At 38.1% G+C, this 27,045-nt stretch overlaps 1 long non-coding RNA gene across 1 annotated transcript in view; it reads left to right on the top strand.

Annotated features, from left to right (window-relative positions):
- Window positions 1–24,066, top strand: part of LOC128224034 (uncharacterized) — a 29,801-nt gene extending 5,735 nt beyond the window's left edge. Inside the window, exons 3-4 of the long non-coding RNA XR_008259418.1 lie at window positions 18,078–18,179; window positions 22,494–24,066. This is a non-coding gene — a long non-coding RNA (uncharacterized LOC128224034). The remainder of the gene's footprint in view (window positions 1–18,077; window positions 18,180–22,493) is intronic.
- Window positions 24,067–27,045: the final 2,979 nt, after the last annotated feature.

Here is a 27,045-nt window from a genome sequence, read left to right as displayed (position 1 = left end):
TGAAAGAAACGTTATTTGCAATTATATCTGACCTTTTATGTAAATAATGATCTGTGGCCATATTTTCAACACAGTTTATATTTATTACAATGCAAATGATATGTTGGTATTTTTGAGAACGTAGTTGTACCTGAATCCGAATTTGTTTGACAGAGATATACATGATTATATTTTGTAATGAGAGAGTTGAGTAAAAAATAATAATTGCATGTGGTACTATGGTAAAGTTAGTTCAGCGTGAGGTTGCGAATTGACTTAAGTGTTTTTGTAGTTTTGAAGTCCGTTCTGTTTTTCCAATTTATCTAATGTTGATACATGTAGTATGTGTGTTCACAGTTTGATGTCGGTAATTGTATTGGTCTTTACATTAACAGATTCTGCATACTAGAATTAGTATTTAAAGTAAGTACTTTTCTTGTTATTGCAGGATTTTTTTTTTCCAAATGATTTACTTGAGTGTTTGTTATCTTTACCAAGATGTTTTGATGACACAAGGTCGGAGAAATATCTGCATTCTATGATATCGAAGCAAAATGAAGTTTCGTTTAGTATATAATAAATGTTTTACACTGAACTGTTATAAGCAAATGGTAAAAAGAAGCTTAGTAGAGTGCTAGGTACATTATATTTACAGAGATATTTTTTGAGAAAGAGTCATCATATTGTTCTGGCTATTAGCAGTCTTAAATTGCATGCTTCGGAAATGTTAATTTCCATTGACAGATAGGTCAATATTTCTATTTATTTTACGGCTTCCTATAGTATATCACATAACAGTTTTGAATATTATTGATTGTTTAAAAAATTATTTTGTTTAATTATGTATTCTTACGTTTTATTTCATTAAGTAACAGGCTTATCAGATAGAAATATTATAAAGCTTTATTTTATAACTTTTCAAATTTACTAAACTGTATGCTCAGAAAAAATCATGTTTATAAATTACTCGAACATGTACATATTTCAATTAAAACTTCAAATTTCAAATCGAATTTGTGGTTTAAAGTTACGCGGTTATTTATGTTATGATACTTGCTTCCAACAGTATTCTTAGCAACAGAAGAAAATCACTCGGAAATATAATGTACCTGATACAGTATTTTTGCCGGTGCCCTGTATACTTTTTTAGCAACTTAGTACTATTATACTTATATTATCGGAAAATTTATTAACATACTTATCGAAAATATTTATTAATGTCATGTTATAAAACACTAATTGAATTGTTTGTTGGTCAATAGTCAATAATCGAAATTTACCTATTTACCTATTTAATGGAATATAACCACTCACTATCACCCTCTGACGTCATGCAATTGACAATAGGCTACAAATACGCAGCCATATTGAACTACTGCTCAAAATTGAATATAAAGATTTTTTCTCTTGATTTACTAATGAATTTTAAGATTCTAGTTTTTGGTCGGTATAATTACATAGATATTGACTGGCTTGAAGGTCATCCTCAAGGCAGTCAATATGTATATTATGTCAGAATGTTTATTTTTTAACGAACGATGAGGGGAAAACGGAATTAGAGTAAAGGCATGTTGATCAAACCCTAACCCGGAATAGTCCACCCTCATTGAATTTAATGAGCTCCAATCTAGGCAATTTGTTTGCTTTTTTCAACTGTATTTTGTAAAAAGTGCACAACCTGACTCGTGAAAGACCTATTCAAAAATCCGTAATATGTACAAACACAGCAAGACAACCTACGTCTATGTCAGGTCCTAGCCACTTATACTATACTGCACTGGAAATGCAATCAGATTTTTGCAACCAGCCAAGAAGCATACAACGGGTCGAACATCGACAGAACAATGGAGACAAGAATAATACAGTGTTGTAATCATCGTGGAAAAAGAATTCCGATAAATTGGGCTGACAAATAACAATATGGATGCATTTATACATTATTTTACATTACAGTAAATTGGTCATAATCAGAAACTATAGATTCTCCGCAATAGGTATTCCACGAGACTAGTTTTGTCACCTTTCTTGTAACTTTTTATGAAAACCACGCAGTATATTTCTGTCGCTTTTTTGTGAACGGAGCCAGGGCCGTTAGAATTATGAAATTAGCGACAAAATGCCTAAAATTGTGAATTCATCATCGATTTTTCAAACAAAGAAAAAACAAAGCCGTTTTAAGATCCTGGGTTTAAAGATTTTAAAACTGCATTTAAACATATTTGTACCATTTGAGTAGTTGACGTGTTAAGAGTTGGAAACTATTGTTCTTGTGTTTCGTTCCAATTATTGTTAACTTGGAGTCCATTTTATTAAAACAAATATGCTTTTGAGATTGTGAATGGTCGACGACCGAAACACACAGTAAAGAAGTCATCATTACATACAGACATTGCAGACGATTCGACAGCATGAAAAAACGGGGACACGTAAGTTGTTCTACACTAATAAATTCTGGCCTTGCTATGGAAGCTGCATGACACGGGGACGAAAGATGGATGATGGCATTTGCCTGCAAAATTCTAAAAAAACAAAACAACAAACAACAATTCAGCATTTCACATTAATAATGCCATCAAAAATATTTTATGAATGAGCTCTAGTTATTCCAGTGCTGGACGTTTTTATTAGGTATAAAAGCTGAAATGGACGGCTGGCAATGTCAATGGAAGATTCATGATATTAGAAACAGTGTACATGTCCTCAACCGCCACTGCAGAAGGATGTACCTTCGATGCAATAAAAATGATATGGACTTGCAGTAAAGTTGGTTCATTTGGTGCGAAAAAATATATTCTAACTGGAAGAGTCATCAGAAATTCACAATCAAACTCTAACTTACTTCAGAGTTGAAAGTCGAGGTTAAATAGTATGAACTACTTTTGCAAGAGGGGTTGACCTTGCGACTGTTTAAGCAAACTTTCGTTTTACAGGAGAGGGCGACATTTACACAGCACGGGTATATAAGTAAGCAATGTAAAGGACATGGATGAACAAATGTAGCCAATAACAGCATCTCAAAAAGTTATAGAGTCTCATAGAAGAGATAAATAGGGCAGAGGTGTTCTTATAAACCGACGGATAAACGCTTGGTAACCTGGATCCCCATAGGCTGGAGCATGTATTACTTCCATGCGCTCTGATCATCGCCAATCCAACATAAAGGTAACGGTGTCCAGCTTGGGGAAATCTAGCGATGAATTATTAAGATAAAGAAAACAATGAGAAACAGAAACAAAAATATCTTCATTGACAGCCGACAAATATTGAATGTCTTTTCTCAGGAGACATTACAATTGGAAACATTTCGTTCATCTCCGCGCCTGGAAATAAATTATACAACCTTGAAACCCCTCCACATACAAATGAAGAAAGCAACGGAATGGTTGTCCACCTGCGAAAAAAATGGAAGTGAACAACACGAAAAAAAGACATACTAATAACGATAGGATCATTCAGAAATAGGAAGCAAAAGGAAATATGAAGTATCAAATTAGCAATCAAATGTTAATTTTGAATTAGCAATTAAATGTTAACCAAAACTTTCAGACAACGTCTCAGATCAAAACGAAAAATGTTCATCACCTTTAATATGGTTGTCGAGAGACTCAGATATCTTAAAAAAATAAAGTCATATAAGTGCAGCACTTCAGAAATCTAGAAAATCTCCACTTCTGTGAAAATAACCTTCTCTGGACACACCAGGGAATAACAAGAAGCAAAATACTATTCTAGGAATGTGTCAATACAACTAAATGACGCGTAATAAAATGACCAACAGCACTTTTGACCTGTCTTATAGTGTCTAGTGACGAATCAAGGTTGGAGAATTCATAAGTGAAAAAAAGCATCCAGGGTTAAGTGTTGGCGGAATCTGACTTTATGGAAACCATAAGGTAAGAAATATGACTTAATGAAATAACCTACTGACCCTTGTTACACTTAAAACCTGTCGGGAAATGGGACCAGTATATTTGTAAATGCAACTAAATACGATATCCTTACATAATAAAGAAACTGCATTAATATTCCGGTTCTTTAATATCCACATATTACCCAGCTGTTAAAATATCTTAATTCTGAAAGTGTCACATGTTTTGAGGAAACTATGTTTTAAGTATATTCGTATATCTATGTTTAGTCGGCGTCGTTTCAATATCAGACCCGGCTGTGTCTATTGCATGCCTTGCAATGTCATCTTATTTATAAGGCTTTCTTTTAGTTTGACGCTCCGTTAATGTACTTCCTTTGGTCATATTTTGCAGTGAATCTATTAGACTCTATACGCTTGAGACAATATATAACTAGTCTGAACACGAAATTGTTGTCTGCAATAGTTTGCCTCGCTGCGTCTTTTTTAAAATAAACAACATCATATTAAAGTGTAGATTTGTCTATGTTTCTAAGGTCTCTAACAAAATACGGTTGGCAGATGATGTGGCAGAACCTCATTATATTTGGCGAATAAACTCCGGAACTATATTTGTCTGCTTTCCTGATTTCAAAAGATAGCTATATGATAGGAAGATATTGACGTGAAGCCATCAATGATCACGAACGCTTTCAAAGCAAAATACCAGTTCTATGAGACACTTGAAATATTTTATTAGTTGATGCCAATTGTTACAATTGTTACAACCAACTGAATATACTGATCCCTCGAGAGATTTAGAAGTTGTGGTTCTAGTATTGAACAGTGCACGTTTTGTGTTTACTGTATAATTAAATTGGATGTTGGCGTTCAATATGTTTTTTTTAAAGCATTACAGCATTTACTTGCCAAACCATTATTCTTGAAAATGTATAAATGTAATAAAGCTCAATACCAACAAACTATGTATATGGGCTCAGAATCCTTGTAATATACACTTGGAACACCATCGCAACCCGCACCAGTATCAAGTAATTCCAATAAAACAGGTAATAGTGTAAAATATGCCATATAAAGGTTTCTGGTAATTGGAAGATGTAAAGGATATGTTAAGAGTTGTCGTATAATACACAATTTTATGTATTCCTAGACGAGTTGTATTAAATTTTGTACTATATGATAACGACTGTCAGATTCTTTTCATCACATGGTTTCCCCCCTAAAGTAACGAAAAGCATACCTGTTTACATGCATTGATGAAAAACCGAATGCCACGAACTAAAAAAACAATGCCACTTCCCATGAATTGCAGAAATCTATTAACCGTTTCAAGAAATTTTAAGAACAAATTATATCAGATCGTTTTGACGCGGTTTAGATGAAGATGCATACTGTAAGATGAACACTGAGATGATATCCAGCATTAATAATCGCAAAATAAACACTACACTTTTCTTCTTTTGACGATTTGCTTACTTTTAAAAGATGACGTCACACCGGGATAGATGACTTCCTAATGTTGTAATAATTTTATGTTCGTCTTTTCCTGTTTAAAAAAAAACAGAGGGTGACGAAGGGTTTAAGAATGATTTTATTGAAATACTTATTCAATTAACATTTATCTAAAAAAACAAATTGTGAAATAAACATATGAATTACTGGAATATTACCCATTAAGCAATTACTATTTACAATCAAATTGTTAACACACATACGGAGTGGTTATTCAGCGCATGCGTAATGCAGATGAATACGTGGTGGTTGTGTTTAACCGAAAACAATGTAGTTTATCATGCGATAAATATATAAGCATAATTGTCTTAAAACAAAGATAACTTCACTATTTCTTCACGATTTTTAATGAAACATAGCGCAGTCTACGCCGCTTACGAAGCCACACCTTCAGTCTTTAACCAGAATTTGATTGCAAGTTTAGTTTCTTTAAACACTGCGACAAACCGTTTCATATTACGGCCGTCTGACGGAGCACTGTCAAAACATTATTTTTGAATCAGGTTTGTCGAAGTGATTTCGGAATCAAAACAATTGTGGGGCTCTTTAAGCGACATAGACTGCCCGTTGTTTCATTTAAAATGGTTTTGTAAATGAAAAGTTATCTTTGATTTAAGTCTTCGTTTTAAGCAAATTATTGCCTTCTGATGTAGCATATATGACGTCAATTATCACGTGGTATACACGCACTGTATGTATACCACAGGGAAACGGGATAAACGATCCTTCAATTTGCATGGATAATGAACTACCTCAATACCAGACGGAACGCTAAGGGCGCCAGGAGTGTTTAGGAGAGAGAAAATCCCTACTTGGTGTTCCATCATCATTTAGATAATTGATTTCATAGCTTTGCCAAAGCAGTTAATTGAGTAAGAAATCATAAATCTGATTCAGGAATTCAACTGACGTACTGTTTCTGTAGAAGTTGTAATATATCAAAGTACACTTTGTCAAACTATATTTGTGGGCTCATTCAATACGTGTTAATCAAGAATATATGGTTGTATGATGACGGATAGATAACTTTTTTCTAAGTTTATATTCATATTGAAATGTCATTTATTAGTTCATGACAGCAACGGTAGCCTATTGTCTTTACGGAAATTTTATGTAAATTATGATCATATGTATACTGATTGATTAATGAACTATATATTTTCAATCAAATTCTTTTTAATAATTATTTCAAATAAGTAAATCAATAATCTGACATAACTAAGACCTATTGACCATTGAATGACAAAGCACTTGGTTCTCATAATAATACATGTACGAGCCATGGTCACAGGCATTTATGTCGTATTTGTAACATCATCTCCCTTCTGTCATAAAGCTTTGGTAAGCGCAGATATTTGGCAGTGTTGCACCTACCAGTGCCGGTGCAGGGAAAGGGATAAAGGCAGTGTTACACCTACCAGTGCAGTGCAGTGCAGGGGAAGGGATAAAGGCAGTGTTACACCTACCAGTGCAGTGCAGTGCACGGGAGAGGATATAGGCAGTGTTGCACCTACCAGTGTCGGTACAGGGGAGGGGATATTGGCAGTGTTGCACCTACCAGTGTCGGTACAGGGGAGGGGATATTGGCAGTGTTGCACCTACCAGTGTCGGTACAGGGGAGGGGATATTGGCAGTGTTGCACCTACCAGAGCAGTGCAGGGGAGGAGATATTGGCAGTGTTACACCTACCAGTGTCGGTACAGGGGAGGGGATATAGGCAGTGTTGCACGTACCAGTGCCGGTGCAGGGGAAGGGATAAAGGCAGTGTTACACCTACCAGTGCAGTGCAGTGCAGGGGAGGGGATAAAGGCAGTGTTACACCTACCAGTGCAGTGCAGTGCAGGGGAGGGGATAAAGGCAGTGTTACACCTACCAGTGCAGTGCAGTGCAGGGGAAGGGATAAAGGCAGTCTTACACCTACCAGTGCAGTGCAGTGCAGGGGAGGGGGTAAAGGCAGTGTTACACCTACCAGTGCAGTGCAGTGCAGTGCAGGGGAGGGGATAAAGGCAGTGTTACACCTACCAGTGCAGTGCAGTGCAGGGGAAGGGATATAGGCAGTGTTACACCTACAAGTGCAGTGCAGTGCAGGGGAAGGGATATAGGCAGTGTTACACCTACCAGTGCAGTGTAGTGCAGGGGAAGGGATATAGGCAGTGTTACACCTACCAGTGCAGTGTAGTGCAGGGGAAGGGATATAGGCAGTGTTACACCTACCAGTGCAGTGTAGTGCAGGGGAGGGGATATAGGCAGTGTTACACCTACCAGTGCAGTGTAGTGCAGGGGAGGGGATATAGGCAGTGTTACACCTACCAGTGCAGTGCAGTGCACGGGATGAGATATAGGCAGTGTTACACCTACCAATGTCGGTACACGGGAGGGGATATAGGCAATGTTGCACCTACCAGTGTCGGTATAGGGGAGGGGATATTGGTAGTGTTGCACCTACCAGTGCAGTGCAGGGGAGGAGATATTGGCAGTGTTACACCTACCAGTGCCGGTGCAGGGGAAGGGATAAAGGCAGTGTTACACCTACCAGTGCAGTGCAGTGCAGTGCAGGGGAGGGGATATAGGCAGTGTTACACCTACCAGTGCAGTGCAGTGCAGGGGAAGGGATAAAGGCAGTGTTACACCTACCAGTGCAGTGCAGTGCACGGGAGGGGATATTTGCAGTGTTGCACCTACCAGTGTCGGTACAGGGGAGGGGATATTGGCAGTGTTGCACCTACCAGTGCAGTGCAGGGGAGGAGATATTGGCAGTGTTACACCTACCAGTGTCGGTACAATGGAGGGGATATAGGCAGTGTTACACCTACCAGTGTCGGTACAGGGGAGGGGATATAGGCAGTGTTACACCTACCAGTGTCGGTACAGGGGAGGGGATATAGGCAGTGTTACACCTACCAGTGTCGGTACAGGGGAGGGGATATAGGCAGTGTTACACCTACCAGTGTCGGTACAGGGGAGGGGATATAGGCAGTGTTACACCTACCAGTGTCGGTACAGGGGAGGGGATATAGGCAGTGTTACACCTACCAGTGTCGGTACAGGGGAGGGGATATTGGCAGTGTTACACCTACCAGTGTCGGTACAGGGGAGGGGATATAGGCAGTGTTACACCTACCGGTGTCGGTACAGGGGAGGGGATATAGGCAGTGTTACACCTACCGGTGTCGGTACAGGGGAGGGGATATAGGCAGTGTTACACCTACCAGTGTCGGTACAGGGGAGGGGATATAGGCAGTGTTGCACCTACCAGTGCCGGTGCAGGGGAGGGGATAAAGGCAGTGTTACACCTACCAGTGTCGGTACAGGGGAGGGGATATAGGCAGTGTTACACCTACCAGTGTCGGTACAGGGGAGGGGATATAGGCAGTGTTACACCTACCAGTGTCGGTACAGGGGAGGGGATATAGGCAGTGTTACACCTACCAGTGTCGGTGCAGGGGAAGGGATATTGGCAGTGTTACACCTACCAGTGTCGGTACAGGGGAGGGGATATAGGCAGTGTTACACCTACCAGTGTCGGTACAGGGGAGGGGATATAGGCAGTGTTGCACCTACCAGTGTCGGTACAGGGGAGGGGATATAGGCAGTGTTGCACCTACCAATGTCGGTACACGGGAGGGGATATAGGCAGTGTTACACCTACCAGTGTCGGTACAGGGGAGGGGATATAGGCAGTGTTACACCTACCAGTGTCGGTACAGGGGAGGGGATATAGGCAGTGTTGCACCTACCAGTGCCGGTGCAGGGGAAGGGATAAAGGCAGTGTTACACCTACCAGTGCAGTGCAGTGCAGTGCAGGGGAGGGGATATAGGCAGTGTTACACCTACCAATGCAGTGCAGTGCAGTGCAGGGGAAGGGATAAAGGCAGTGTTACACCTACCAGTGTCGGTACAGGGGAGGGGATATAGGCAGTGTTACACATACCAGTGTCGGTGCAGGGGATGGGGATATAGGCAGTGTTACACCTACCAGTGTCGGTACAGGGGAGGGGATATAGGCAGTGTTACACCTACCAGTGTCGGTGCAGGGGATGGGGATATAGGCAGTGTTACACCTACCAGTGTCGGTACAGGGGAGGGGATATTGGCAGTGTTGCACCTACCAGTGCAGTGCAGGGGATGAGAAATTGACAGTGTTACACCTAGCAGTGACGGTGCAGGAGAGGGGATATTGGCAGTGTTGCCCTACCAGTGCCGGTGCAGGTGAGGGGATATTGGAAGTGTTGCACCTACCAGTGCAGTGCAGTGCAGTGCAGGGGATATTAACAGTGTTGCACCTACCAGTGCAGTGCAGAGGAGGGGATATCGACAGTGTTGCACCTACCAGTGCAGTGCAGGGGAGGGGATATTGGCAGTATTGCACCTACCAGTGCAGAACAGGGGAGAGGGTATTGGCAGTGTTGCACCTACCAGTGCAGTGCAGGGGAAGGGATATTGGCAGTGTTGCACCTACCAGTTCAGTGCAGGGGAAGGGATAAAGGCAATGTTACACCTACCAGTGCAGTGCAGTGCAGAGGAGGGGATAAAGGCAGTGTTACACCTACCAGTGCAGTGTAGTGCAGGGGAGGGGATATAAGCAGTGTTACACCTACCAGTGCAGTGCAGTGCAGGGGAAGGGATAAAGGCAGTGTTACACCTACCAGTGCAGTGCAGTGCACGGGATGAGATATAGGCAGTGTTACACCTACCAGTGTCGGTACACGGGAGGGGATATAGGCAGTGTTGCACCTACCAGTGTCGGTACAGGGGAGGGGATATTGGCAGTGTTGTACCTACCAGTGCAGTGCAGGGGAAGGGATATTGGCAGTGTTGCACCTACCAGTGCAGTGCAGGGGAGGGGATATTTGCAGTGTTGCACCTTCCTGTTCCGGTACAGGGGAGGGGGTATTGGCAGTGTTGCACCTACCAGTGCAGTGCAGGGGAGGGGATATTTGCAGTGTTGCACCTACCAGTGCAGTGCAGGGGAGGGGATATTTGCAGTGTTGCACCTACCAGTGCAGTGCAGGGGAGGGGGTATTGGCAGTGTTGCACCTACCAGTGCAGTGCAGGGGAGGGGATATTTGCAGTGTTGCACCTACCAGTGCAGTGCAGGGGAGGGGATATTGGCAGTATTGCACCTACCAGTGCAGTGCAGTGCACGGGATGAGATATAGGCAGTGTTACACCTACCAGTGTCGGTACACGGGAGGGGATATAGGCAGTGTTGCACCTACCAGTGTCGGTACAGGGGAGGGGATATTGGCAGTGTTGTACCTACCAGTGCAGTGCAGGGGAAGGGATATTGGCAGTGTTGCACCTACCAGTGCAGTGCAGGGGAGGGGATATTTGCAGTGTTGCACCTTCCTGTTCCGGTACAGGGGAGGGGGTATTGGCAGTGTTGCACCTACCAGTGCAGTGCAGGGGAGGGGATATTTGCAGTGTTGCACCTACCAGTGCAGTGCAGGGGAGGGGATATTTGCAGTGTTGCACCTACCAGTGCAGTGCAGGGGAGGGGGTATTGGCAGTGTTGCACCTACCAGTGCAGTGCAGGGGACGGATATTTGCAGTGTTGCACCTACCAGTGCAGTGCAGGGGAGGGGATATTTGCAGTGTTGCACCTGCAAGAGTTTTCAATGTTTTGTTCGCGCTTCCAACAGACCTTTTAACTGGAAGATGATTATTATAGATAAATTATTGTCTTTCTTAAGAGAAAGACAATAATGTATCTGTGCCATGCTCGTAAATATTACCACCAGATGTCTAAAAGTACTTTCATTTCGAGAGACTTTTCTTGACATTTTAGTTTCCTTCAATTATCCGTCTTAAATTTTTAATGACTTCGCTTTCTTAACACGTTTTGGTGGAGTTTCTTAGTTTCATGGTTACACTTATCAAATACATCTTAGATAAAATCAGTGGGGGGGGGGGGAGAAATAATTTTACCGCTTGCTTTATATAGAGAATAAATGTTATAAACTTAAATTACCAACATCTAAATTCGAAATAAGATGACGTGATGATAACTCCATACATAATCAAGAAAATAACCTTACAAAATGCTATCAGGTGTCGAGTATCATGAAATTTCAAATGAGTTTTCTAACATACGTCCCTTTGTCGTTGTTTATACTGACTAGTTCCCTTAAAAGGGCTAGACACCAGATGGTCCCAAAATCGGCAAATACAGTCTTTCCTCAAAACAAGCATAGAATTGTCAATATAAGCTAGAATTATGCCGATAAAGTATCATTTTTCAATATTAAAAATAATATTTTGTCACTGTCTTAGCTGAGTTTATCCGTTTAAAAATAACGCAAAATGGTTTCCAAGCTTAAAATCTGTATATTTAGCATGTGAAAGTCACGTGACTAGTGCAGATACATATACCGACGCTGTATTAAAACTCAAAAGTTACTCGGATTTACGTGGAAGACGGGCCCAATTTATTTCGAATTGGAAAAATACGCCAAAAATGAGAAAGATACTATCCACCAAACGTACTGACTAATGATATAATGCTGCGTGGTTCCACCAAACGTACTGACTAATGGTATTAGGCTCCGTGGTTCCACCAAACGTACTGACTATTGATATAATGCTGCGTGGTTCCACTAAACGTACTAACTAATGATATTATGCTCCGTGGTTCCACCAAACGTACTGACTATTGATATAATGCTGCGTGGTTCCACCAAACGTACAGACTAATGATATCATGCTGCGTGGTTCCACCAAACGAACTGACTAATGATATAATGCTACGTGGTTCCACCAAACGCACTGACTACTGATATAATGTTACGTGGTTCCACCAAACGTACAGACTAATGATATTATGCTCCGTGGTTCCACCAAACGTACTGATTAATGATATTATGCTGCGTGGTTCCACCAAACGTACTGACTAATGATATAATGCTACGTGGTTCCACCAAACGCACTGACTACTGATATAATGTTACGTTGTTCCACCAAACGTACAGACTAATGATATTATGCTCCGTGGTTCCACCAAACGTACTGACTAATGATATTATGCTCCGTGGTTCCACTAAACGTACAGACTAATGACATTATGCTCCGTGGCTCCACCAAACGTACAGACTAATGATATTATGCTGCGTGGTTCCACCAAACGTACTGACTAATGATATAATGCTACGTGGTTCCACCAAACGCACTGACTACTGATATAATGTTACGTGGTTCCACCAAACGTACAGACTAATGATATTATGCTCCGTGGTTCCACCAAACATACTGATTAATGATATTATGCTGCGTGGTTCCACCAAACGTACTGACTAATGATATAATGCTACGTGGTTCCACCAAACGAACTGACTACTGATATAATGTTACGTGGTTCCACCAAACGTACAGACTAATGATATTATGCTCCGTGGTTCCACCAAACGTACTGACTAATGATATTATGCTCCGTGGTTGCACTAAAAGTACAGACTAATGACATTATGCTCCGTGGCTCCACCAAACGTACAGACTAATGATATTATGCTCCGTGGTTCCACCAAACCTACTGACTAATGATATTATTCACCGTGGCTCCACCAAACGCACTGACTAATGATATTATTCACCGTGGTTCCACCAAACGTACTGACTAATGGTATTATGCTCCGTGGTTCCACCAAACGTACTGACTAATGATATTATGCTCCGTGGTTCCACCAAACGTACTGACTAATGATGTAATGCTCCGTGGTTCCACCAAACGTACAGACTAATGATACTATGCTCCGTGGTTCCACTAAACGTACTAACTAATGGTATTATGCTCCGTGGTTCCACCAAACGTACTGACTAATGATATTATGCTCCGTGGTTCCACCAAACGTACTGACTAATGGCATTATTCACCGTGGTTCCACCAAACGTACTGACTAATGATATAATGCTGCGTGATTCCACCTAACGTACTGACAAATGATATTATGCTCCTTGTTCCACCAAACATACAGACTAATGACATTATTCACCGTGGTTCCACCAAACGTACTGACTTATGACATTATTCACCGTGGCTCCACCAAACGTACTGACTAATGACATTATTCACCTTGGCTCCTCCCAAGTTACTGACTAATGATAATATGATACGTGGTTCCACCAAACGTACTGACTAGTAATATAATGCTACGTGGTTCCACCAAACGTACTGACTTATGTCATTATTCACCGTGGTTTCACCAAACGTACTAACTAATGATATTATGCTGCGTGGCTCCACCAAACGTACTGACTAATGATAGTATTCGCCGTGGCTCCACCAAACGTACTGACTAATGATATTATTCACCGTGGCTCCACCAAACGTACTGATAAATGATATTACTCGTATGTTCCGTGGTTCCAACAAACGTAATGACTAATGACATTATTCTGCGTGGTTCCACCAAACGTACTGACTAATGATATTATTCTGCGTGGTTCCACCAAACGTACTGACTAATGATATTATGCTCCGTGGTTCCACCAAACGTACTGACTAATGATAGTATGCTGCGTGGTTCAACCAAACGTACTGACTAATGATATTATTCACCGTGGTTCCACCAAACGTACTGACTAATGACATTATTCTGCGTGGCTCCAACAAACGTACTGACTAATGATATTATTCACCGTGGCTCCACCCAACGTACTGACTAATGACATTATTCACCGTGGCTCCACCCAACGTACTGACTAATGACATTTTTCACCGTGGCTCCACCCAACTTACTGACTAATGACATTATTCACCGTGGCTCCACGAAACGAACAGACTTATGACATTATTCACCGTGGTTCCACCAAACGTATTGACTAATAACATTATTCACCGTGGCTCCACCAAACGTACTGACTAATGACATTATTCACCGTGGCTCCACCAAACGTACTGACTAATGACATTATTCACCGTGGCTCCACCAGACGTACTGACTAATGATATTATTCACCGTGGTTCCACCAAACGTACTGACTAATGACATTATTCTGCGTGGCTCCACCAAACGTACTGACTATTGATATTATTCACCGTGGCTCCACCAAACATACTGACTAATGATATTATGCTGCGTGGTTCCACCAAACGTACTGACTAATGATATTATGCTCCGTGGTTCCACCAAACGTACTGACTAATGATAGTATGCTGCGTGGTTCAACCAAACGTACTGACTAATGAAATTATTCACCGTGGTTCCACCAAACGTACTGACTAATGACATTATTCTGCGTGGCTCCAACAAACGTACTGACTAATGATATTATTCACCGTGGCTCCACCCAACGTACTGACTAATGACATTATTCACCGTGGCTCCACCCAACGTACTGACTAATGACATTTTTCACCGTGGCTCCACCCAACTTACTGACTAATGACATTATTCACCGTGGTTCCACCAAACGTACTGACTATTGATATAATGCTACGTGGTTCCACTAAACGTACTGACTAATGATATTATGCTCCGTGGTTCCACCAAACGTACTGACTATTGATATAATGCTACGTGGTTCCACCAAACGTTCTGACTAATGATATAATGCTACGTGGCTCCACCAAACGTACAGACTAATGCTATAATGCCCCGTTGTTCCACCAAACGTACAGACTAATGATATTATACTCCGTTGTTCCACCAAACGTACAGACTAATGATATTATGCTCCGTGGTTCCACCAAACTGACTGATGATATTATGCTCCGTGGTTCCACCAAACGTACTGACTAATGATATTATTCACCGTGGTTCCACCAAACTGACTGATGCTATTATTCTGCATTGTTTGATCAAATGTACTGACTTAAGAAAGTATGCTGCTTGGTTCTGTTAAACGTTCTGACTAATGAGATTAAGTTGTCCTGGTAAATTGCAAATGCAACTCATACATCTATGTTTAATCGCGTTGATAGCAATAGTAGCGTCATTTATTTCCTCAATAATTTGCAGGCTTAACATGGTAACGCAAGTGTATGGTGTTGAGTGATATTTTGTTTCTTCTCATCCATAATAGATGATATTGCTTATGGATAACTACTTAATACATCAAGTTAGTTCCCACAGGACTAAATAATTGAGAAAATATACAATTTCCAGATTTGTAAAAGCGCTTTAAACCGCTTCTAATCAAACCACCATTTATTAATAGATGACTTATAATATCGATGTATGATATAGATGATGTGATTGTAGTAAGGATGCGGGCTGTGTATCCAACCTGGGAACTATACTAAGCAGAGTGTCGGCATGTTTGTCTGTGAATATCAAGTTATTATAGACTAGTCATGTTTGTTGTCGTCAAGTAGTTTTCAGTTTCAGTGTTCAGGGTTTTAGCATGTATTTAAAAGGGACAGGGTGTTGCAGAAAGGGACAGGGTGCTGCAGAAAAAGGGCAGGGTGCTGCAAGAAAGGGCCAGGGTGCTGCAAGAAAGGGGCATGGTGTTGCAAGAAAGGGTGTTGCAGGAAAGGCCAGTGTGTTGGGGGTATAAGGGGTGAATTTTCGGACTGTGAACAACTTTTTTATTTTGATGTGTGGAATAAGAGTAGTATAGGATTCGAATGCAAATTAAATTGCTTTTTTATATAACTACAATCGCATAATGAGCTTTAAAAAGGGAAATAATTGATTATCTTAAGAATGCATGTCTACTCTACACTATGAGTTCTCTCCTGTAACTCATTAGAATAAACCCCACTAGTGTTTCCTTATTTTCTTCAAATCAATCAAACTTCAGTAAAAATAACGTTACTGTTTGGCTTAACATATTAACATTATTATTGGGTTATGTCTTTAGTCATTACCAAAGTTTGCCTTGCGATTTAGTGCTGTCATATTTGACTGATTTCAGAATTTATGGATCATAATTCATGTCCAAGTTAGCATTATGATAGCATATGCACCCTGTATGCATTCATTTCATAACTTTATTATCTTAATTAACGTTTATGATGCACAAATTATGTTTTTATATTTGCAACGGGTAAAACGGGTATAATATAATGTTATTAATTAGGTAATTTCATATTGGCCTAGTTATTTGTCCGAGGTTAGCTGTATTTGCCTGAGCCCGTAAGGGCGAAGGCAAATACAGCTGACAGAGGACAAATTACTGGGCCAATATGAAATCACCTAATTAATAAGTATTTTCTTAATTAACTATTACTATTTTGGTTAAAAACATTCTTATAATTTACCTTTATTACACTGAAGCCGTATTTATCCCTTATTCATTCATGGTGTCTGCTTTTCTAAACTTGACTTTGCTGATTTTGACATGCATCCTTATATGTGCATTGCACATACTTATGAATAAAGCACTGTACATTGTAAAGAAGCATGTCTTTTCGTCTTAATTTTATATATCGTTTGCCAAAACGTCAAATGTTTCACCTTCGTTGTCCATTTTGTCGGTGTACAAAATCATAATAGTCGTAAAATCCACCAACGGGTTAAATATACTGTAACTGTTATATCAAACCGTATAAAGTGGTTCAATCATTAAATAGGTTCAAGTATTCCAAAGAGGATTATACGAAGCACAAAAATTTCAAAACAGACGGAAACGGAAAACAAAATGGCTACCTTTAAAAATAATTACCAGCGAGTTTCGACAGCCAATGAAAATGGCTCATTTCTCAGATCCTATATCAGGCGAGTTTTATAGCCAATCAAGACGGAAACTCATATTAGCCGAGTTCTGTTGATATTTGCCGAGTTTGGTCGATATAGAGCGAGTTCTGGCATATATTGTCTTCAATTGTCTGGTATTGGTACCGCAATTGTCTCTGTATCTCGTCAAATACGTAATAGTTGATTAATAAATATATATATTCATTTTAGAAAAAAAATCAACATTAAACTTTAATTTCAAGACCGTTTTTATACTGCCCTCAGTTAAAGAGGGTCAAGTTTAAGCCAACTAAATATGTTTTGGGCTGACCTTTGCAATACGGTTTCACGCTTTGAGTGTGCAGTATATGCTAATGTCTACAACTGATAGCATAAGCTGAATTATGGGTATGATTCAACAGTGTGTGTATACCACGTGATAAATTGCGTCATAAATGCTACGTCGGAATGCAATATTTTGCTTCGAATGAAGAATTTAACAAAAGATAACGTCACTATTTCTTCGACGTTTTAAATGAAACATAGCGCAGTCTACGCCGCTTAAGGATATTCGATATTTTACCAGAGTTTTATTGAGCGTTTAGTTTCTTAAAACACTTCAATAAACCTTTTCACAATACGGCCGCCTGATGGAGCACTGTCAAAACATTATTTTGGAAACAGGTTTGTTGAAGTGTTTGTTGAAACTAATCAAACTTCGGTAATAAAACGAATGCGGGGCTCTTTAAGCGACATAGACTGCCCTTCGTTTTATTTGAAATGGTGTAGTGTTGATTTAAGTATTTATTTGAAGAAAAATGTTGCCGTTGACGCAATTTATCACGTGGTATACACACTGTTCAAGGTTAACAAATTATTCACGACGACGACGTTAACCCCCCCCCCCCTCCCCCCCCCCCAGCTAGGTCTAGTTTATGGGATCATGTGTCCTCACTTAACACAGCTCAAAGTCGAGGCGGTTTCATTTTCTTGCGAATCAAAACGGGGCCGAATAAATAAACCGACCACCTCTGGCATTACTGTACCCAATAAAGTGTAGAGCTTATAATGGTAACGACTAACTAGTATTTGTCTGTGTTTTTCAGAGGAGTTTTCTCGATGGAGAAGGAGGACCTGAAGAGACAGGTGGAGATGTTGCGGATCCACAAGGACCTCCAAAGGATGTTCGTGTCAGACGCAGTCAAGGAGTGAGTATAGAAGATACAAGATACACGAATCTTAATTCAAAGTCAGGTTTATGTTAACAAGAAACATTAGCTCAATGAGCTATTTTCCGACATGAATAATAAACATACGTATCATATAAAAAACAACATAACAATGAGCTTGTGACCTGGAAATAAAATCATTTAGGTTAATATGAATAATATAAGTATTTAGAAATGCTGTTCAAAGTAAGATGGATTAGAGCATTGAAAATAGTGATAACATCAACAAGTTTTCTCGGTTGTATGGGCAATCCACAGGCGCTTGGTTCCGCTAGTTGACATACCACTGTGAAGTGGTTAATTCTTTCAAGAGTATAAAGGATAATCGTATACACTTAAATAGCAAAATTATAAGTAACATTATATGCATGGGAATTACAGCATTTGTTGGTCAAGTTAATTGGTAAATGCGAGATGGTTATGCTTATTTTGGACTTCATTGTGCTAATAGTGTGAACTTTATGAAATAAAATTGACGTAAGTCTTTTGTTCTGTTTTATATTCTAAGAGTATGAAATGACGGTTAACAATATCACTGCACGAAAGACGCAGATTGAACTTTGCAGTTAATGGTCTATTTTAGTATTTCAATTAGATGTATTTATGTAAAAACATGGGGGAATGGGAAATTTGCTAAGGGCAGAGAGAGAGAGCCGGAATCGAGTTTCACACACAAAGGGCGTTATTTCTGAGACATCCAAACGTAATAAACTAAAATCAATAGTGCCAAAGAAAGCGCCCCAGCTGTCAATACGATTTTCCAACAATTTCTCTGTGTTTTTTCTTGTTGCCCCCGAACACATTGCTCACAAAAGCTATTACCATTCTTTATAGCACTCTTTACATAAGATATGTCTGTAACCATATATTATTAAAAGACCAGATTTTCTCTTTTTTAAATACAAGGATAAATTACGGAATCATTTGACAAGAAAAAGAACTGGTCATTTTGTACAAGAATATAATGGAATAAACTATTTAAAAGTGGAACAATATAATTTAGTGTATCATAGCAGAGGACTTCAACTCATATGCATGTAAATTAAGTGACTTTGTCAATACCTTTCCTGTTAAACCTTTTAATGATAGGTATTATATGTATGCGGTTGATTTTACGTGCTATCATAATGATTGTCATATGAATCAATACATGAAAACTTACAAATGACACGAACGAAAACGGAAGAGTCAAGTCCCCAATCCAATGAGTCAAATCTATCAAACCTCTTTCAGCTTTGCACCGGGGGTAAATTGTGCCAGTTTGATTTTTGCCTTTGTTCACACATAGTAACCACTAGGCGCAAAATTGTCATAAACCCAGTTGTTGAGTCCCATAAGGTTAACAAACTAACGTTTCATTGAAGTTGTATCACCAATTTATGATCCTCGTGCTAGATTAAATTAGGTCAAGGATAAACATTCAGCATTGTATTAGGAATATTTTTCAAGAATTTTAATTGCTTCCGGAAGAGGAACCTTGCGTTTAATTGTGCATCTCCAATCTGAAAAGCCTTTTCTCAATGTACCGTTACGGATGGATCTGTCGTTTTGTAACATTAAAGATGATATCGTGTCCACATTCGAAGCTCCTCGGCCATTTTTATCGAAAATAACCTCGGATGTATGCCGATACATCAGTAAAAGTAGTTCACAATTTGTTTAATTATATCATTAATTAAATGTAGTGTTTTAACTTATATTTATTGATCTAAGTTTAAATTGATTGCCAGTGATATGTATTATTGCAAACATAATTAAGATTCCCAAGGGTTAAGTCTCATTAAGTTTAACTGCTAAATTTAATTACTGTACGCGTTGCAGCGGGCTTAAACATAACGATTACTGAGTATATAAAACGTCAATATACATCCGAGGTTGTTTTCGATAAAAATGACCGAGTAGTTCCGAATGATCGTGTCCACACACTCTTTCACCTATAGTCTGGTCGATGGTTTCAAGCATAGGTTAAAGAGTGGGCAGCGATTATATACGTCAAATGCTACTGTAAATGTCTGTTATTTTTTAAGTTATGATTCTCTTGTCGATGGTGGTTATGTTATACAATATTTTAACAAAGCTTATAAATGTCAGACAGACAGATATTCTAGTTCAACTTTTCTCACGAATGAAAAAAATAAAAAAAGGTTAATATAAAGAAACTGAATCTAGGAAATATGAGGGGTTGGTACCGTTTAACATTTAAAGGGAAACACGTATTCAAAGAAACGCTGTCATAAATTAATGTCATGTATAACAGTGGTAATAAGAACGATCGTTTTTATTTTGTTCAACATTCTTCAACCGTGAAAACTTCCGTTGCAGGCTATGGGTCGAAATAAAAGTTCAAATTGAAAACAGTTTGTAAAGTCTGTGTTTTTAAATTTAGTGTTATTCATTAGGACAAATACAATTCTTTGCTATATAAGAGGAAAACTAGAACTCCGTGAATCGTATGTGTCATCTGCCAGGAGCGCCAATAATTTGTTCTAGTTATGTTCAACATGACCTTGAACTTTGAACTACTAACCACACAATCAATATAGGTCATCTACTTAATATGACTAACGTCCTTTCGAAGTGACCGTGACCACCTTACTTCATCAGAACTTCCTGTTTGACTTTAGGAATTAAAGATCGCATGAATGCCCCCGTAATGAATTTTAATCCTTCGATTAAAACAATTGAAAGAATGTGCGTTCATCCAACGAAGTGCAGTAGATGTGTATTTTTATAAATATTCATCGGTGCTTATAAAAAGTTATTATCTTAGGGAATGGCAATTTTGCAGGAGGCGGGTTGAAGGACCGAAACACAGAGTTTCCAAAAAGTATTATGTCACTTTAAGGTTCAACATTTGCACAGCAAAGTACATGTGTCAATTATCCATGTGCAAGTTTTATGAAGCCAAGGAAATTTACGTAGGAATATTTCCATGAAATAGTTAATAACGTATTTGGATTCAACGCAAAAGTGCTATAAGATTAGGAGTTTCACACACAAATATGCTTGGCACTATTTTATTAACAACATTGTGTAGTGATTGTTTCTGTTATAAGAAATATATTGGATTTAATGTAACCAGGGATTGAATTTAAGTCAGTATTTTACTGGCTTTCATTTTTGAAAATATAATATTATGAAGCCGCGGACCATTTCACACAAAGCAATTTCTTACTGTCAAGATATTTTTCCGCTTCAGTACAAACAGGATTTAACATTCAACTAATCTCTTATAAAATGTTGCTTCGTAGACCTCACTCAACTCCGTTTAGTCACTCAGAATAATTATGATGTATGTTTTACACTGACAATAAATTTAAGAGTTATCACGTTGAAACTTGGTACACATTATTACCATGATAGTTAGAAGTCCGTTGTGTTCATGACCTGCGGCTATTGCGTCTAATAAGTATGTGCCCTTGAGTATGATTTGTACACTTAATGATATATTAGAGTTTGACCAAAGTTTGAGAGGCATCACTCTGATATCGGTATACATTGCCACCATGATGTGCTATAGAGGCTGACGTACCCTGCAGCCATTTCCTCTTAGAGTAATATGCCTTTGAATATGAGATTTTCACTTTGAGATGTATTGGAGTTTGTGTATCGAAGTTTAAGAATTGCCACTCTGGTGCTGGGTACACATAACCTGCATGTTCGATATTAGTGTCTGGCATATGTTTCGTGACTTACAGTCATTTCGTTTTAGAGTTATACGCCATTGAATAAGATTTTTTCCCATTTGGCTTTTTTGGAGTTATGGAGCAATGGAGCGAACTTCTCCTGCATTTGTAGAGATAGTACTATCATGCTATTTGGTAAACATTACCAGCATGATGGGTAGTAGAACCTTGCGTTTTGTTTTGTTATATTTGGCTTCAAAACATGTAGCTGTAAAAGGAAATATGAACTAACATTTTATATTCTATCAAAGATAATCAGACCTATCATGTCAGACACAACACTTTTACTTTTCAAAACGTCTTTATCAAGTGAACTGCACGCGTCAAAGCATCGCGTCTACATGGTACATATAAACTATTCTCATGCGACATATCAGATATACACGATTTTATTTTTAAAAGCATTTGTCATAAATTTATGTCACTGAAAATAATGCTTAACTTCGTAGTTTTATAAGTCGGATTTTAAACGATCTTGAGTTAGCCCTTTGCATTAATAAGAAATGGGCACAATTGGGTGAGTTGCTGTTATTCCTGTAATTATGTTACAATGTCTGATCTTTAGCAGATTTTGAGAAGTATATACGAATTGCCTGTTAATTTTCAGTATGATGGGTTTTATCGACCAAAACATTAATGAAGACGGACTGATTATCCCGCCTGACAAGAAGAAGAACCCGTGGGATAATTCCAGGAAATGTTCAATATTGTGAAATTCATTCATGTTTATCAATCACATATATGCTGTCCTTATGGGAACAGTTTCTTTGTTATTAATACGAGTATGCTTTTCGAATTTTTAAAGTAGATGCTACAGTGGTTTGATGAATAATTTTCTAGATTTATTTGAAATCAGGAACAATAAAAATGTTTTCAATGTAATCGTAAAGAAGCACTTGCAATGCAATATATATCCACATTTCCGAACATTTATCTTGCATTTATAATACTTAACGATCTAATTCGTAAATATAAATTGTGCTGTTAAGTTAAACATAAACAAATGATCCAAATCGTTTCAATTCTATATGAATGCATTTATTGTTCTTAGCCTTTATTGTCCTATTTGTTGTACCTGGTATACGTTTTGATTATTCATATTTGTATAATGTATGTTGTATATACCGTAGAACATTGCGAAGGTCATTTTAATCCATTCATATTTTTGTCAAGATTGCAACATTAGAATGGCAATTTACATTCCAACATGAGTTATGATTCCATTTTGATTATTTTCCGATCGTATTTTGAAATAAGATACAAATACGATACGGGTATTCTGTTTTACCAAACACCACTGTCTTAGAGTGTGAAGGTTTAAATGAATATTTGTTAATAGTGTTACCTTTATAATATCATTCGAATTAATATGTATAATTTGACAAAGCAGATATTTTGCAAACTAGAGACACCTGTTGACAATAAAAGTATTTTTTAGATGATCTATCTTAGATTTCGGTAACAGATTTGGGCTTTACCAGTGAAATAACAATAGTAGAAAGTACATGTAAATCAATTATTGCTCCTTCTCTTTCATCAAAAATGAATACTTCAATTTTGAACGACAAATTATGCCAAACAAAATGTTTCAATAAAATTATGTTTTTCTATTTCTATGAAATAAAATACGATCTAACACTTTAATCAACACTAATCCTCTACATATTTCCACCTTAAATATATCGCATTATCAGTTTCGAAAAGAGTGTTCTTGTTTTTATTGTTATCCAATATTTAATGCAATCGAACTAATATATTTTCTGTTTTCATTTTTTTTGTTCATTTGTTGGTCACCTTTGCTGAATGATCTTCATCTTTACTCATACAGTGCTGAGAGCGTTTAAATATGAAAATATCTTGAAACGATCTGCCTCTATTACAAGTACATTGAATTGTGGTTTTGCATCCACGTATTGCCGTTTCCCGACGAGTCGAACTGTACGCATAACAAGGTTTTGTAGAAAATAATAAAAAAAAAGAAAAAAAGAAATGTACTGTCATTTCAAGAGGAAAGTGCTCCTGCATGACGAATCTTAAGCAGAGCCATTGCTCGTCCACCAGCATTCACATTTGAACGCCTCTTGCATTAAGGTTATCAACCTGTTTGTAGAAGTTGTCGATGTATCAACATTCTTCACTTTGTACAAATCGTGTTATTGACATGTATAATAAACACAACATTGTTAAACGTCTATAATGGTGTTACGGTTTTCCAAGTTTGTAATCGCTTGTAAGACCCATATTATGTTTGTTGTGAGTTAAAAACGGTGTTTATGCTCGCACATACAAGAGGAAAAAGAGGTCAGAACTCCATACCTATTTCATCATATTCCGTTTACTTCCAACTACGAAATGCTTTGATATTTATTTCTTTATGTAAGCAATCTAGTTCGTATGTACGAGGGTTGTCCAAACAGTAAATGACAGCAGTTTTTCCTCAGCTTCTTAACGTGAGATTGCCGTGACACTTTTTACGAATGTTAGGTGTTTCTGAGTGAAAAACAACAAGATATATTATACCAATTAGGTATTATTCATGACTAACAGTTCAAGGCGCACGATATAAATCGAAATTTCGCTTCCAAAAGTTGTGTTTGTTTTTAAACCAATGTGTTATATATGTTGGCAAATGATTTAAGAAATGATATTCTAGCTGTTCATTAGTGATAACACGTTAATGCAAATCAAACTGAAGGTGGATTTCTACAACAAAATTGTTGAAATAAGGAAACAATATAAAAAAAAACAGTAATGATGCCGTTGGACGATAAGGCGGTGCAGTAAAGTTGACTTTGTGAAAATATCCTTGAATGAAGTGGCTGGGTAAGAAATACTGACTACTTAAAAGTTTATGTGAACAGGGCATTTCATTACGCTAAATTAAGAACGGAATCTTGGAAAAAAATATGAGGTCATGGCAGCCAGGCAGACAAGAAAATAAAGTCACTGGCAGTGATCATAGTTTGACCTTTACAGAAGGCTGAAAGGCATTTGGAATCGAAAACCCTTTCGTTCGTAGGATTCTACATAGAATTTATTAAAGAAAAAAAAGGTGATAGACTGAAGCATTCCAAACAACACGCAAAAAAGGTTTTGGTAATAAATTGCATTGGCGATATATATATCTTACTTTTAATTGGAGTGCGCCTCTTATAGTCACTGACCCATAAACCGTTGGGAATTATTATTATTTCAAAATGTTGAAATTTATCATTTTGAAGAACACTCGTAAAGCTTTTCGTTTTATCATATGTTCACCCAATAACGATGTATTGTTTTGGTTCTTATATTCATTAATTATAATTAATCATTGTATTGATGTCGAAAACATTTAATGCAGAGCCTTAGGCTTTCGAAAAAAACCAGAAATGTGTTAACATTTTTTTCTCTCACCTGATCTCGAGAAATTGTCAGAGAAAAGTCGAAGTACTATCAGACAAACCATAAATACAACAGATTCTTCAAAAAAAGTAATACAATTCAAGATATATAAATACTAGCAAACTTGTAGGTTAGAGCAGTAGAAACGAAAATTGCAGCGGATTCAACACGCACAATTTCTCAATACGCCGGAAACAAGATGGCGGACGAGTCCAAAATAAACACTGGATACGATCTCGGATAATCTCGCTCTCTATACGCGTTAGTTCATCTGCTCTTTATAGGCTTAGGAGAAAGATTCAAATGCATGGTTTATAGCGTAGTGGTGCTTTTTAAATGTACATATTTTTAGCAAAGGCCTTTAATAGTTTCACTTTGTTCGTAAAAACGACTGTGGACGTTTGTTAAGGGACAGCCCTCGTCTCGTACTCGTCTGTTTCTAAGAAGAGGATTATTTCAAAATGACATTTTATTACTTCAAGTACTAGGAAGTCCACGGAGGTACACCGTTGGCAATAAGGAAACCAAATAAAACAATTGGATGTTCGTTGTTTTCACAAGACTGGTTGGTGTTAAAATTCAGGTTTTAATGCGAGATACGTTATTTATCACTTTATATTTTACAATTTCCTTAACTAGGTAAGGTAAAATGTTTAAAGGGCCTTATTTTTGGGTTTTGGCATAAATTATAGGATTAAGCATTGTTAATATAAATTGTTTAGATGACACAATATTTTTGTGAAAAACTACAGAACCAAGCTCAGTAGCCATAAGTTTAAAGATAAACCACGTTTAATCGCACAGGGAAAACGCCAAAACATAGAACACACACACAAAAAATCACAAACAAGAAACATGGAACAACAGCATAAAACTCCACAAACATCACAGTGCATTGTACTCTATAAAAAAATAGGTATGTTTATCAAGGAGTGTTAGGTACCGCCTTGGAACGGTCAGTAAAATGTAAATTTACGGGGGTTTAAACAAGTTTACGTGCACAAACTTCACTCTTATCCCAACAATACTGAATAAAGTAAAAACGTAAAAGGTAAATCTTATCAAAGTATGCATAAACTTGAGGAAACTTAATGATAAAACAAATAATAATAAACTAATAGGTAAACGCCAAGTATTTCAATGATTAGGGATCATAACAAGCTCGATTTATCCCGGTCATCGTTCAACATATACAGACCAGATCTGAATACATCATGCATTACGTATCAGGTAGAACCACACTCATACAATCTTTGTTGGGAATACTTACAAGGTATTGTTCGATTTTAAATGATCGTTTTCGTCTGAAATGATGGCCCGCCTTAGACTTTAACATTCAGAACTCCTCGGCCATTTCTATCGAAAACAACCTCAGATGTATTTGGACGGATGACATACTCATAAAGAGGTACGTTTAAGTCCGCTGCAAGTAGATCGCGTAGTAATTTATAAATTTATTTATATATTTTATTTATTTTATTAATTGTTATTTATTTTATTTAACTTTATGACTGAACTCTTGGGAATCACAATTATGTTTGCAATAATACACTTCACTGACAATCATTTTAAACTTAGATCAATAAATACAACTCTAAAACCCTACATTTAATTAATGATATAATTAAGAAAATTACGAACTACTTCAACAATTACAGATGTGCCGGCATACATCCGAGGTTGTTTTCGATCAAACGTTGGCCGAGGAGCTCCGAATGAGACTAAATTGGTTTATTGACTTTCAGTGTTAATAACATTAATACTCGGCGCTTCGTTTT

The sequence above is a fragment of the Mya arenaria genome, chromosome 2 (genome assembly GCF_026914265.1).
Source record: "Mya arenaria isolate MELC-2E11 chromosome 2, ASM2691426v1".
NCBI classification, from domain to species: domain Eukaryota; kingdom Metazoa; phylum Mollusca; class Bivalvia; order Myida; family Myidae; genus Mya; species Mya arenaria.
Note: the sequence above shows the minus strand (reverse complement) of the source record. Positions and strands in the feature narration are given on the sequence as shown.